Source organism: Rhipicephalus sanguineus, chromosome 8 (genome assembly GCF_013339695.2).
Source record: "Rhipicephalus sanguineus isolate Rsan-2018 chromosome 8, BIME_Rsan_1.4, whole genome shotgun sequence".
Lineage (NCBI taxonomy): Eukaryota > Metazoa > Arthropoda > Arachnida > Ixodida > Ixodidae > Rhipicephalus > Rhipicephalus sanguineus.
Genome location: NC_051183.1, coordinates 77947618 through 77961158, shown reverse-complemented (window position 1 = coordinate 77961158; position 13541 = coordinate 77947618). Strand labels below are relative to the sequence as shown.

Sequence of the window (13541 nt, the reverse complement as noted above, 5' to 3'; positions counted from 1 at the left end):
TATTTTACAGGTTATCACTTGCATTCTACCGAGAGTCTAATCCTGCTACTATTCAAAGTTGCTTCCGCTTCCCTTTGAACCAAAAATAATGACATTTGCCTATGCCTTGTTTCAATTAAAAAATATTTATATTGTGCAGGTTAGCTGGGTCGTGAGAAATATGCTCATATTTTCTTTATAATATGTGATACATACTATTCAAATTTGATTCGAAATTATTCAACCAGATCGCTATTCGCTTTGAACCTTAAATACACTATTCACACAAGCCTAACTTTAACCCTTTCACTGCCGAGAGTGAGTGAGTGTGTGTGTGTGTGTGTGTGTGTGTGTGTGTGTGTGTGTGTGTGTGTGTGTGTGTGTGTGTGTGTGTGTGTGTGTGTGTGTGTGTGTGTGTGTTTTGGCACTGCTGCACACACTCTCTCGGGTTTTTTTTCCTTGCATGTTATGTGAAAATTTTGCGTTAGCTATGCAGTAGGGGGATCGTCAGGACATGAAAACATTTTTGTTGGGGATTACCTTATCAAATAAAAAATAGCACTAATTAAAAGCAAATCAACGATAACAAGATAATTACAGTCAGTTAACTAATGAACACTGTCATTAGTTAATTGTCATTAATTCAGAGTGGCCGAGCTACTAATTATCAGTTTTATTTGGAGTCCGCATTCATCAAGAGCTCTTGAATTTCTTAGTCTGTCAAACAGCGCACGCACATGGCACACTGACCTTCCATGGTTGCGCGGCTGAGATGCTGGCAAAGATACGCGAACTGACGTTGATGTGGAAGCATGCGCTCCTTCTCTTGTCAAAAATTTCACTACTGGCAAATTCCATTGAGAGAAAAGGAGTAGGGGCGTCGTGCAGTGAGAACTGGGGGACAGAGCACTGAGAGCAGGGCCACTCAATCTGCCACCAGAATGCAGCACGCTTTCGGAGAGCAGGTGAGAGGGTGACGAGTGGGAAGATATATACCGTGTGATCAAAACATTCGAAGCCCCGGCGTTCTCTATGGGGCACCAGCAAAATACGCATGCAATCTGTCAGTCGCATGTTCGCCATTATCCTAATTCGCAGGTACATAGTACGTATGTGCAACACATACAGCAAACATAGCTGCGTACGCTTTGTAGCCGTCATCGTCGCTACCCGTACAGACCGCGCCGATACGGTCAACATCAGTGGTGTCAAACTACACATGGTTGCTACCATTGCCGCTGCGCCACCGGCTGAAGCAAAAATTAAAACGAGTGCGGAGAAGGTGACGTTTAAAAGTCACGTGACTCTCGTCGTACTGCACCTACTCCGCTTGTCAGGCTAGAGCACTTCAAACTGCTCCTGGCTGCTGTCAGCGCAGCAAAAGACCTCTCGCTCTACCACTGGATGGAAGTGCTCCTACCCCTGTTCGACCACTGAAACACGCCGGCTCTGAAGAGAACACTTTCAGCGTGCTTTTGAGTGCTCCTATTCTCCCAATGGAATTCACCATACGAGTTACGTTTGTTTATATGTTCTCTTCATAGACAGCGGGAGACGTCGACATTATTTTTCTTTTACAAGAGTAGTCTCGCGAGTGCGGGGAGTGATTTAAGGAGGCAAAATAAGTGTACTCGGGATTGGCAAGGTTTGTGCATGTGTTGCCGCCCAAGTTATGCTGGGATCGGCAGTGAAAGGGTTAATATGCTCTATGGAGACAGTAAGGCCTAGCAAAAACCTCAGCCAGTCTCGTGGCCTTGGGAAAGGTCTGGTGATGGTCTCGTGTTTAGGGACCATCACCAGACCTGAAAGCCTGCGGCCGTTTCGGCTGTCCGCAAACACCGTTTTCGCTGTTTGCGTCGCATATTTGCTGCACTTCGTGCTTGGCGCGTTCCGAGATCATCCGAATTAACTGGATTGTGACCATGTATGGCCGAATTAACGAGAGCTTGATGCCATTGAACAGTGTATATGCTGGCCGAGACCAGAGAACACGTCCGAATTATCCGATTTTCTGAATTAACGAGTGTGAATTACCATGCTTTTTCTGTAGTATATGTCAGATGTTATAAAGAAAAATTGGCATTTGTATTATAACCCAGCTAACTTGCACAACATTTTTTAGAATTAGAACCAGACTTGACCAAATATCACTTTGTTGGTTCCGAGTAAAGTCAAAGCAAATTCAAATAGTAGCGAGATGTGAACAGTACTAGAGTGCAAGATATAAGGAGTAAAGCACATTACATTTTAAAATTTGCTCTACTTAGCCCATGTAACAGACTTTTGAACTAAAGCATGGCTTTGTGCCAATGCCGACTTGTCCCGAATGGGTGGTTTCACAGCATAGCGGTGTCACGTTGCAGCGAAACCACTTTTTCTGGGGCGTTACATGTGCAGCGATTCCACTCCTGCGCCAACTGCGCCAAAGTGCGCCAAATTAGATTTAATGCGCCGTCCTGATAATATCGACGCAAATTGCGCCAAACTGAGCCAGAGTCTCGGGTTTGGGGTCGTCTATCACCGGCAGTCACACCGCCAGCGCGTCAAAACATGCGCAGCTTGATCTTGGGGTCGCCGAAGTCACAACCACGGACCAACAATTATTCCGCTGAATAAACAGCGCTCGCGCGTGCGTCCCGAGTATAAGCCACCATGCATGCCATGCTCGGTGCCGACGCATCTTCTGCTTTGCAAGTCGGCTCGACGGCAAAATGCGCTCTCCGCAGAGACTCCTGACTTGTAGGCAAATCAGTAGCGAGATACAGTGTGGTGACAATTCATTGGCGACGTCGTCCGTTCCAGAAACGCTGCTGATCGCTCGTTTCAAGCATCGCACGGCACGTAATTAAAGCATTGCTCACTAATAACTACACGTGTGCCGCTAATGTCTGCCACTTCTGTTTCTGGACATCGCACAATGAAATCCGCTAAGGCCGGCAATATTTATTTATTTATTTATTTATTTATTTATTTATTTATTTATTTATTTATTTATTTTCAAATACTGCAGTCCTATGTAGGGCTATTGCAAGAGTGGAGTACATTTACGTAAGCAAATACACAGGTCACGAGGTTGACACCACAGTAAAAACAACAGAACAGAACAACAAAAAAAAAAGAGAGAGAAAACAGGAACATTTTCATGACAGCGCTTCTACAAAATCCGACAGTGCCAATTCACGAACACCACCGGGTAGTTCGTTCCAATTTTCGATAACTCTAAGAAAATGTATTTAAAGCTGTTAGCGTGCGTAAAGGAAGGCTTTAAGGTTGAGGCTGTGGTAACGTCTAGTTGAAAGAGTGTTAGCATAGGAGATGTGATCGTCTGAAGATAGTCGACAAGATGAGTGATAAAATGAGTGCAAGATCGGAATTCGAACAATATCTCATTTTCCGTGCTTCGCGTCAATGGAAGAGCACGTGAATTGTGGGAAAGCGTTGACATTTTCCCTCAAATATTTTTTTATCCATGAATCTTCATCCAGAAGGGCTTTTTCCTAATTCCTTCCACCAGCACATCTCGGTTTGTAATCGCTCTTGCGGTAAATACTCCCTAAAAGACCCTGCCCTTTCGAGCTCGTGAATGCTTGTGTCCCAATTCGAATTTTGTGCTTGCTTTTTTAAAAATTTCATCTCATTATTAAAAGCATGCCGCCTGGTCGGAGCAGCCACAATTCAGTTTTAATATGCACAGCTGTCAGTAGCAGGCCCGTCGCTGACGGCCATGCTGTCTGAAGGCCCACTGTGAAGCGGCTACGCCATGTTACACGTCCGCCCCTCGCTTTGCGGTGTCTATAGCTGACGGTTAAAAAAAATCACTCTTTCCTTTAAGGGCGGAGCAATGAATGCGATACCAACAAATTGTATTGTTATACGAAGTAAGGCTAGCAGCTAACTCTTTTGGATCCGATCTCGCGTAACTCAACAAAACGCTGGTTTTAGGGAATATGGCCGCTCCAGGGACCAAAGCGGCTTTCGTGTTGTCGGTTCTATAAACGCGAGGATCTGGAAGCGTTGAGAGCACAGCAAGTTTACGATGCCGTCTCCTTGATGCCTCGAGCTAACGGGCGCCTCCGACTGTGCCCTTCAATCGATGCATGTAGCCCCCCCTCCCCTTTCCTTCCTTGGCGCCCCTTCATGCTCCTTACGGAAGAAGGGCGGGGTGTTTCCTCTCTGATAAGCAATCGACGGCAGGTCTCGCACGCAGGATGATGTTATCGCATGCGCCACCCGCGCGACGGAGACGGCCGGCTTGTTTCATATCCGCTTCAGCCGCGTTCGTCGCCAGCGCTCATGAGATTTTACTCGCGGGTATGCGCGGGGTGATGTTATCAATTTGGATTTTATACGCAAAGTGATGGCAACAGCGATGGCAAAAACCCGTCGGGAGTGTCCATATAATTGCTATCGCAATAAAAAGTAAAAAAAAAATTAAGGAGCCATTCCACTCTGTGAGGTAGATGACTAGAGAAGCTGTTCAGCGCGCGGCACAGAGGTAAGAGGGTAGAGGCCAGTTTGGTATGTAATGCCAGGTTGTTGATAGCCAAGCTGGTAATGTACAATAGTAATTATTTTTTGTACTGCTCCCTAGAGGGCACTAGGGGGTTTTTCGGCATACAAAAGAAATGTCCTCGCCATATACAGCTTCGCTGTAAAAGGAAAACGAAGTTTGTTGTATCATGTAGTCTCCCGTTGAACGCACTTTCGAACACTTTCGCGGAAGCGGATCTTCATCTTCCAGGCAACCCGGCACATGCGTGAACGATAGCCTGGAAGCATTGCGAGAATGCCCTTGCTTCAACACAGAGAGGCCTCAGAGAGAGGGAAGGAAGTGTCGGAGGAGGTTAGCTTTTTGAGGCTAGCTAAGTGACGTCATGTCGCGCCCAGCAAGAAGAAAAAGAACCTGGCTTTCGCCTTGGAGTCGTCTTAGGGATATGCATTAAGTACAGTGAGACTCTTTAGCATTGAGGCACTGCTGGACGTCGCGGCGTTTGTCTACCACGTCTGCTGAAAACCACATAGATGCGCTTAGAGCGTTATTTCACAAAGTACAATTTTATTGATCCAGTATTCTGTTTATTTGCTAGTGTCGAAAATAATCGCTGGAGAGGTTATTCTAGAACACTTAACTGCATGACGCCCTTACTTGTGCATTATCAAGTGAAATAAGGAGGGCTCCTGAGATTTGCCATGAATCGAAATATTTCTTGCTCTTCATAAGAGCCCCATAATAATTATTCAAGTGCTTGAACGTAAGTACAACTTGCTTCCCCAGTGTACTCCAGGACGTGAAATTAGCTGCTCCAGAGGGCTCCCAGATGCGAAATTACCTGCTCCAAAGTGCTCCAAGATGGAAATTTTAGCTCCTACAAAGTGCTTCAAAATGAAAACTTTGCTGCTACAAAAATTGCTCCAAATCAGAAGTCCTCAGTAGCATTACTGCATGTGGTAAAATACGTCTCTTCATCCATGTCGAATACTGCTTCAAAATTTCGGAAATCTTAAAATAGTGTTGAAGCGAGTTTGAGTGCTGTAATGTTCATTCGAATTCGCCCAGGCCTACACCACTATAGCTCCTGCAGAGGAGCTATAGTGCTGGAGGACGAAACCGCAACATTGCCATAGCAACTACACCTTAGTCAAGTGTTTGAGCGAAGGAGGTCAGGTGACCAACGAGATGAGATTACTACGCCAGTGCCGCTGTTTCGTTCACTGGTCCCCATTGCTCCTTTGCAGTGCCTCGATCCCTTAGGTGCGATTCCTGCGACGATGCTACCGTTGGAACACCCAGTTCCACTGACATATCTGCGCTCGAAAAAATGGTCGATAGCTTTATGACAATGATCGTGGGAGCATGAGTGGTCTGGTACAAGCCATAGAGGTTCTCACAACAAAAAATAATTAGTAACCCCTTCCCCCACCAGGGAAAATGGGGGCATGCGAAGCTTGGTGTGTGCATGCATTACCTATCACTTTTCTTTTCTTTCTTTCTTTCTTTCTATCACACTTCACGACACTCCTGCCAAACTTTTTCTTCCTCCATGCTGGTAAAAGCACCCACATGCTTAGCAGCACAACGCTGCTAATGCTACGGGCAACAAGGACGGTCATGCATGAAACAATGAAGTGCAACAATGAAAGGCAGCAGTGAAAATGTGGCAACGTAAAGTGAACTCGATAAAAGATCAGATTACCGTATCAGAAACTGCTGATCACTGAGAAGCCCACGATTGAGAGAGCACCAAGGATTCAGAGTCCGTGCCGGGCCTTGGGACAGTGGCATGCACTTTGAGTCACAAATGACGGAAATCTTAATCCGATATACGCCCGCACCTTATGTCATGTGCTCAATCACGTATAACCACATGGCCTTCGTGTTTCGCCCTTCGTTGTGGACAAGGCTCACGTATTCTTCACCAGTAAATATTCTTCACCTTCGTTGCTGTCCTTCAATGCTTTCACCAACATGGAGTTGAATGCTAGCAAGGGAGACGCACATGCCCTGATTGCATGCAGTCCGATTTCATCGCAGTTGGCTTTTAAAGGGACGCTAAGGAGGAAAACAATTTTTTTCACATTAGTAGATTACTCTTTCACAATTGCAAAATCACCACGCTTGCCGCGAGAAGACACAAGAGGAAATGTGGGTGGCGACGCCATCTTAAGATTCCCACACTAAACGCCATGACGTCATAGATTTCGACGGTGCCTACTAGGTCCCACATAGTTTCTAATCAGTAAAAATGAAGTAGTACATGGTCCTTCCTCCAAGGGGGCCATAGACTTAACATGCCAAGCTTCAGGAAGTTTCGTTGAGCCAATGTCGCCAAAATGCGAGAAATGCCCTTTGAAATCCGTGAATTCATGCGCGGAGGTTTTGGCATGAAATTTAAAAATGAAACTTTCGCCTCAATGGTGAAGTTAACATCATTAGATTCATTGGAGTACAATTTATCAATCTAAACAGATTCATTGTTTCTCTTTAGTTTTAAGTATAGGTGGCTGTGGCCTTAGGTGCTTCGATTGTCTGATCGCAGCCTTCCCTTGGATCGCAAGGCATTCCATAGCAGCGGTGTGAGCGAGTTGGCCTTCTCGACCCTCCACGAAACAGTGTGCGCCAGCCGGGGACATCCCGGCAATTCAGTGAAGGTGTTCAATTACAAGACGAACCAGGTAAGCCTCCCGCTTTTGGCGAAGTCACTGGCCGCCAGCCGCCGCAATAACTGCGGAACTTCGCAGAGTGCAAAGAGGGGGAGTGCACTAGACTGATTTCACGGAATGGCTTTACTAGCAGCCTACATGCAGTTAGGACCTAAGAAAAAAATGTCGTCTCCACCCACAGCGATCGTTGTCTCTCCCCCACAAACAATTTGCATGAATGTTCCATCCAGTAGCGCGTACCCATTTTCGTGACGTCGAGCACTTCTCAATTGTTTCAAATAGTGGACGTTCCCATGCAGACACACATTTGTGTTGTTGGTTTTAGCTAACAGGAATGAAAAAAACCGTTTCCTTCCCTGCGCAGTTTTTTTTTCAGCTGGATTTAGGTCGCAAACTTGAACGTCCTGGTAAATTTTGTCAGGAAATGTGACATCACTGCTCAGCCAAACATAATGTTTCCGGCAGTAACAACGAATGTGTTACTCTTAATATGTGCAGCATTTATAAATTAGCCGAGAAAAAGTACTTACGATCCGAGCAGAAACCAGCAAGCGTGACTCTTTCACAGGAGAAGGGCAGGTTCATCGCAGCTCTGTGGGCGGGTAATAATAAATAATTGTGGGTGTTTAACATGCCAAAAGCAGGATATGATTATGAGAGATGCCACAGTCGAGGGCTCCGTAAATTTCGTCCAACTAGGGTCCTTTAACGTGCACCTAGATCTAAGTACACGGGCCTCAAGCATTTTTGCCTCCATCGAAAATGCGGCCGCCATGGCTGGGATTCGATCCCGCGACCTTCGGGTCAGCAGTCGAGCTCCATAACCACTAGACCACTGTGGCGGGTTCTTTCGTGAGCGAAGCATATATTTTTTCCAAGGTTGTAATCGACTATAGCGTGCCACGCTCTGCCACAGCGATGCCGTGCTTTGAGTTGCATAGAGAAGCATAACATTATGAGTGCAAAAGTGTAATCTGACGGTACCTCTTCTGTGAGGGTGATCTATTGAACAAGAACAGTCAGTTTTAATTGTGGAAGGCTGCCGCACTGTCACACATGAATAATGTGGAAGGGTGTGGCTCAGTTTACTTCATCATATTATAAGTCCACGCCATTGTTTACCACTTTGCTGGAGCAACTGCAACTTCAGTGTAGAATACTGAAAATGAAGTATTTTGCAGGCTGCCACAACAACATCGATTCAAATCGTGGAACTTCCTTGTTAGCAGCACGTGCAATGTTGTTGAGGATTGATGACTGTAACATTGTGCACCAGCGCGTCGCACTAATCAGTCACTTTCTAACCTCTTTCAGTTGAAGAATAGAACTCTTTGCCCTGTGCTACTCTATACAGTCTAGCTGCTAACACATTAGCCCTCTCATACTTGGGCAGCATCAGCAGTCTGTATAAATAAAAATAAATAAGCAAGTAAATAAACAATGTCACTGCCAGAAAGGCCACGGCTAGGGCTAGCTCATTGCACACGGTTGACCACTGGATGCCACGAGCACATCCTCAGTGGCATGTATTGTTGCACAACGTGGCAGCAACATTTGGAACGTTAAGGCAACGTTCGCAACAATGTGACCAAATTGCATCAGTGGTCGGTTCTAACTCCACGACTAACTCCACAACCTGGCTCACAAAGTGCGGGCCAAGTGTTAGTGTGTTCCCACTCACAGTGGTTGACTTCCTGAAATGAAAGGCACTGAAACTTGGTCACTACAGGTGTGCACAACACACTGGTATTGCACTTGTGTCCACTTGTATATGTTTTCCTGGGATTCTTGAAAACCAGTGTCATATCTTGCTTTAAAACATCTTATGAATGAGCCATTCAGAACTCTACGTCGTGCAAGAATGGATGTTCTAAACTCACTCAAACAAAAGTTGCGTTATATTGAACATTCGTGAGTGAAATCCCAGCTTGGGACATCGACTCACAATTGACAGTGGCATCCCCTCTAAATGCTATTACTTTTTGCCAGTAACATGCCCATCAATTCTCGACACCAATGACTGACTGACTAGGAGTCATGATAATGTGCGAGCGAAGAGCATGCACCCAGCGCCACTTGCGCAGGCTGCTACCTCACGCTAACGAAGAAATGCCATCATACGTTCGCAGGTACTCCTAGACGTATCGCTCAACGTCGGACGTGGCCTCTCATGGAGCCTAGGCCTTCCAGTGTTGGCTTTTGGCGGTGATGGCCGGGTGCACCTTTTCCAGGTCCTCTCTACCTAAGGACCTTCCTCATTCACCACCAGGGGTCGCCAGCGCAGCTCCCCCATCTTCGTCTTGTACATAAGAATTGCCATTGTTCTGCAGTCGATGTTATAAAGCGAACGTGTTCTTTCTCAATGCGGTGTTCGTATTTAATTCATTTGTTCATTGGTTTAGGCAGAGTGTGCGTGCATTTGTTAAACTGGATATACGTATGGAAAGATGAGGGAAGCATCGTAATTCGGCTCGGAAGAGACAACTGTTCCAGTGTGCATTGTTTATCCCCTTCAGGTGTGAAGTATGATCGACTGTCTGCAAATGCGTGAATTTTGCCCGACGCAATTCTGAGGCACTCGATATCACATTCCAAGAACGAATATGAATACGTTGTTTTGTGCGAGTTTAGTTATTACTGCTAATTAGCATATAATTAATTCTTTAATTATTCTGCAGTCTGTTATGTTAAATGTTTGCTTAAAAAGAATCAAAACATAGGCTCAAAATGCACGTGCAATTTATTTTTCGTTGTATTCATTTAGAACGAAGAAGAAAAATATTTTTGACGTTTGCCTTGGAAAGCAGCACATCCGACCAAGCCAACGGACATCGTCGTGCCTTCACCAAAGTGGTCGTCAGCAGTCATACGCAACACATTGAGTTTAAGTAAAAACGCAGTGATTATGCAGAAGGTTCAATTCATCCTATATTTCTTGTTCCTTCTTGGCCACTAGTCTTAAAAATTGGCAAGAACAAGTTGTGTCCACATGTGTAGACTGATGGCGCTATTTCTGAAGGATTGTGAGCGAAAAGCTGACTCTTTTTGCTCGCAGAGGTGGGCAAGCGGCACTCGCCCACTCGTCGCACCAGCAGTGCAATGTTGCCAGTCTCCCGTGCTGCCACTGGCTGTGGCTACGCGGCGGTGCGATCGCTGCAATGGCCGCTGGGAGCATGGGTGGCATACTGGTTTCAAGCAAAGAAATCACTTCTTTTAGTTCACGGCGTGGAGGTTTGCGAAAATTGAATTAAATTCATGATTTCCCGCTAGTTTCTGCCCTAAAGCAAGGCTGTGTCAACCAGTTTCAGCACCTAAGCTCCCAGTTGGGCTCAAAAGCCCGGAGCCAAAGTTTTGTTCGGTATCCCTTAAATTTATTTATTTATTAGTACTGCAACCATCGTTATCAGGGTTTTAGCAGGATGGGATACAATGCATGGAAAATAGAACGTAAGGGCAAACAAAATATATGTCAATGTAATGCAAAGGTTACCAAAAATGGTGCAGATAGGTATATTAAATGGAACAATATACAGACAAAAAACACTAGAAATACTACTAACTCTGCTTCAGTTATTAAACAAAGCATTTACGATATGGGCAAATCAAACAGACAAAGCAGATATCAAACAGGCAGCCGCTAGTGTTTCAAATAATAGTATTCGCAGAGAATAATACACAATCCACGCAAAATATTTCTTAAGTCATGCCTCACCATCTCTGCTGTCAATCATGTCTTTGCTATACATATCTTTATTTTTTTAAGGCATTACAGGCTGTGTTTTCTGACAAATATTTTATTCTCTATTCTGTTAATTCATATATTGTTAGTGGATTGAGTGCCAGCAATATTGCTAGGATTAATCTCTGGCGTGATAATTGGTAATGGAAGTGGATGGTTAGAAAGTACAGCACTATCTATGTTTGATGGCCTGATTCTTCAGTATCATATTTAATCGGTCTGGTTGGTACATTACAGAAGTTGAAGAAAAGTGCTACGGAAACGGCACAATCACAAGAGGGGACAAGCATGTGTGAACAACAGAGTTTTATGTTTTGACATCAACAAATCTCGGTAAACTGAAATCGATTAAGCAGAGCCGCTGCCACAACATTGATTTGTTGTTTATATCAAGGGTGCTACACCACACCCCATACAAAATTTTCAGTGAGCAAAACTCCTGTTAAATGGAACATATTCATTTAGCAACAAATTTATAACAAGGGGAGCAAGAAACAAGGCAGGAGATAACGCAAGAATTTGCATGTTGCATGCTGGGCAGGCACATGATTTCATTGCAGTGGAGTGATAGCGAAGGCATGCTGGCATATCCATAGACGTAGTGGAAATGGTAATAACCTGTTCATTCTTGGGAATACGCAGTTTCGTACAAATTCAATGGGCTGCATGATGATATATTGTCTAGGTCTGGCGGTCTCATTTGATGTAGAGCCAAGTGTTTGACCAGTCTAGTGCTGAAAACCAAGAATGCGGTACGTGTCTCTCCACCACTGCATACTTTACCCAATATAGCTTTGTCAGGCACAAAAGAGCACGGCAGTCATCCTTTTGGTACACAAATGATGGGCACAACATTAAGTAGGGCAAAAATAGCATTAGAACTTATGACATTAGTCAGTTAGGTATAGGTATGAAAGATGAGGTATGAACAAGGGCTCATTTATTTGTTCGATACATCCTTATGAAGCAGATGAAGGCATGGGAGACATTATTCGTAGTTTTTTAACTGTAGTGTACCGATTAAGAAATATGTAGAACTGAATTAAAGCGGACGAAAAAGCAACCTGTTGTCCGTAGAAAACGTACAACCTGATGCCGTATTAGATGCTCTAGAAGAACCCACTGATGGGGTAGTTTGTCTATGTCGTTTGTGTCTCTTCCCTTTGTCTCTGTTTCTTTGCGCCGCAGATACATAGTATATTTAAATGCTATTAGATGCATTTACATTTTCCTGTGCTGCCCTCTGTCGTTTTGGCAGGGGCCAACTGGTATTACAAGAACGAAAGCCTCCGAGATCAAGAGCTGTTTTGCGACTTTCCCGCTAGGGGAAGGGCGCATGCGCCGTCGTACTGTAACCCCCATCCACTTTACTGGGTATTTCTGTGCGTGTGATCCTGGGAGTTTTAGCCAGCGCCACTCGTCGATTTCGTCAGATGGTAGTTTCAGTCTGACGCAACAGAGCGGTTGCGTTTCCTGGCGAGCCGGGAGCGGTCAGACATCGGCCTCAAAATTGGCGTTTTGTCGTTTTGCGCCTTTTGTCGTTTGTAAAAAATGGGTATACCGCAAATTGTGACGGCCAGCAACTTTCCAATGTAAACAACTACCCTAAAGTCATAACTAAAAAAGTTAATTATTTGGTAATTAATCGCATCACTGTCACTTGACTGGGGCAGTTATTTCCGCCTTGACGACAGGAGCTTGACCTTTAATAAAAACTGTATTTTACCGAACGTTGCGGACTACCAATTGGCCGATCTTGCTAAATTTGTATCAGAACGAGGTAGCGGCAAGCACTAAATGCCATTTGAAGCTATAATCGCATGGGGTAAGCGCATCCTCGCTGTTCTTCAACGTATCAAATTTCGCGCTATTGTCGTTTAGGCTTGGCCGATCGCTCAAAACTGCGTAATACAACCGAAACTCCCGTCGCGGCTCGTTGGTCTAGGGGTATGATTCTCGCTTAGGGTGCGAGAGGTCCCGGGTTCAAATCCCGGACGAGCCCACTTTTTTTTTTATTGACGTTAAACTTCTTTTTTATTTGTTTTACGACTGCATATAACCCACAAGGCATAGAAATCGATGAACATGTGAAATTTAGAAGTGCTCTTGGGTGCAGTTAACTTTATATAATGCCATTCCAGCCTCAATGCAACTTTCAACTTAAGTTGGTACGTCGTTTTCCGCTGTTCCAACCAGGCAAATTGATGTTTTAGCGTGGTTGATGTATCAGCCGTCGATATTCAATTACTACGGGCGCCATACTCATACAAATTAGCTCTTACCAGTGCCTCCTCTGCGCGGTCGTGTTTGCGTATCATCATACTTCGTACGCGTACATTCGCGCTGTTTAAAACAAATAGTATATCGTTTGCGTGAAAGCTGGCTGTATGTGCTAGAATTAGCAGCATTAATTGTTGCCATGAGATTTCGAAATGTCGTGCAATATACGCGCTTGCAGCGCGCACTTTATGCTGGCAATGCTGGGACTGTCGCAGTCATCGCCGTTGCATAGCTACAGATCGGCACCGCACGACCGCACCGCCAGCATATTGTTTCGCTCTGTTCTTATTTCTATTTTGTCAATAAGATCACGAGTTCTATTTAGCGTGGATATATGTCTGACACTCGTTAAATTCGCGGTGTAGTCGTTTCCCGGACGGCC

General features: G+C 44.9%; 1 long non-coding RNA gene and 1 other non-coding gene across 2 annotated transcripts; both read left to right on the top strand.

Moving 5' to 3' along the window:
- The first annotated feature begins 7020 nt into the window (after positions 1-7020).
- Positions 7021-9503, top strand: LOC119402832 (uncharacterized). The gene is made up of 2 exons (XR_005185951.2): positions 7021-7152; positions 9270-9503. It is a non-coding gene; the product is annotated as an uncharacterized LOC119402832 (long non-coding RNA).
- A 3306-nt stretch (positions 9504-12809) lies between these two features.
- Positions 12810-12881, top strand: Trnap-agg (transfer RNA proline (anticodon AGG)). Its single transcript has one exon. It is a non-coding gene; the product is annotated as a tRNA-Pro (tRNA).
- Positions 12882-13541: the final 660 nt, after the last annotated feature.